The 2,016-nt window shown below is 44.0% G+C and overlaps 1 long non-coding RNA gene across 1 annotated transcript in view; it reads right to left on the reverse strand.

The window, feature by feature from the left end:
* LOC126494484 (uncharacterized) overlaps window positions 1-1,222 on the reverse strand; it is a 10,486-nt gene extending 9,264 nt beyond the window's left edge. Inside the window, exons 1-2 of the long non-coding RNA XR_007590010.1 lie at window positions 1,072-1,222; window positions 117-165 (exon numbers count right to left, since the gene is read on the reverse strand). This is a non-coding gene — a long non-coding RNA (uncharacterized lncRNA). The remainder of the gene's footprint in view (window positions 1-116; window positions 166-1,071) is intronic.
* Between the last annotated feature and the right edge of the window lie 794 nt (window positions 1,223-2,016).

A 2,016-nucleotide genomic window follows, 5' to 3' on the forward strand; every position in this document is an offset into this window, starting at 1 on the left:
CATCTGGATACGGGAAAACCATGTCCACATTGCTAACCAACTCTGATGAAAAATAAACAAAACAAAACATGCCCCAAGGCATGTGAGAATATACAGAAAAACCACAACTGAGTTACCAGGATATCCTTCTAAGCTGGTCCGCACGTTTTCCACAGAAGGTTAGATCTAAAAATAACCAAGAGAAGAGAAAAACAATGAAACTTGGCATGAATCAGGTTGAAAGAAAGGAATGTTGGCTAGTTCTTTTTTAAAAATTAGAAAGAAAATGTATCTTAAATTAAAAGAAAATTCCCATCTTACTAGAAAACTAAATGGGTAATAACTAATCTACAGGAAGCATGTATCTAACTGATGAAAAATTATATTTTAATTTAAATGTTTTTCTCTCTGAAATGACAAATTAATATTGAATTGAATGTAAAATTAATCATCAATTCACAGGTCTCTACACAACGAACAGAGCATATAATTCTTCTGCAGTGGTAAGCCCGGCATTTCTCCCCTTGGCTCCACAACTTGAAAGAAGAATGAGGAAAACACAGTGAGTCCGTGTCTGCACCGAGGCTCCTGAACTGGCCAGAAGGCCTCGCCTGGGTGGCACCTGTTGAAGTAGGAGCGGCGGCAGGGCTGCGTCCCTGGCACCCGGCCGCCCGCTTGGCTAGCTTATGCCCGAAATAATTACACGGAAACTGAATTCTATTAAACACTGCCTGGCCCGGCTGGTTCCAGCTGCTTATTGGCTAGCTCTTACATATTGTTCTAACCCATTTCTATTATTCTGTGTAGCCCACGAGCTGGCTTACCAGGGAGGATCTTAACCTGCGTCTGTCTGGAGCGGGAGAATCATGGTGACGACTCGACTCAGCTTCTTTCTCCCAGAATCCTGTTCTGTTATCTCTGTCTACCTAAGGGTTGGCCTATCAAATGGGCCTAGGCAGTTTCTTTATTAATAAGAAATCACTCCCACACCAGGCACCAGGCCCACAGATCGTGTTCCCTCTCCACCCACAGATTAACGCACTGTGATAAGGAAGGCTGCTTCTCAGTTCTTTTGGACCACAGAGGGCTCACCAGATGAAGAAGAGCTGCACTTTTCCCTGGAGTTCCGCCATCTTCTCTCTGTGCCAGCAAGCTCTCTTTAAACTCTGAGCACAGCCACTTGGACTCATCAGGCCCCAGAGAACCAATGCTTGAAAACTGACCCACGATGGGCCAGCACTCGTCTTTAGATATAGATGGGACATCTGTTCACAGAGCCTGCTCCAAAATAAAAAGGAGTCCAACAGTCACAGCAGTAGCAATAGGAACTGAAGTGACCTAAACACACGGATCGTGTCTTTGGTGCCCAATTTACAAAGAAATCCTGAAGACATTAGCAGTCGGCAGCATGCTCACAGATGCTTTCTTCTTTGGGAACTATGTTTAAATACTAAAAGTATGTGTCCCCTCCCCACCCCACTATGCTGTGGTAGCCTAAATATAATTGGCCCCCATAATCTTGTCAGGACTCTTAGGGGTGTGGCTTTGTTGGAAAGGGTATAGCCTTGTTGGCGGAAGTATGTCACTGTGCAGGTGGGCTTTGAGGATTCCTATGTTCAGAATACCAGCCAGTGTGTTAGTCAACTTCCTGTTGCCTGCAAGATGTAGGACTCTGCACACTGCCATGTTCCCCCCATGATGATAATGGACTGAACCTCTGAAACTACAAGCGAGCCACCACAAGTAAATGTTTTACTTTAAAAGAGTTGCCATGGCCATGGTGTCTTCACAGCAATAGAAACCCTAACTAAGACATATATGGACAGGAAGTCTTTAAAATTCTTTGATTTGCATTAAAAACAAAAGCAGAATGAAACATTTTCAAAGACCCATCTTAGCAGAAATATGAAGATAAACACACTCTGAAATCACAGTTGTCTAATATACCTAAACTGAACCGACATGATTAACCACTGTCCATTCCGGCCTGTTCCCTTTCTAGCTCTCTGGCCTGAGCACTGTGCTCCAGGGTTGGGG

The sequence above is a fragment of the Alexandromys fortis genome, unplaced genomic scaffold (assembly GCF_014885135.2).
Source record: "Alexandromys fortis isolate MF-2015 unplaced genomic scaffold, M_Fortis_MF-2015_v1.1 scaffold_350, whole genome shotgun sequence".
NCBI classification, from domain to species: domain Eukaryota; kingdom Metazoa; phylum Chordata; class Mammalia; order Rodentia; family Cricetidae; genus Alexandromys; species Alexandromys fortis.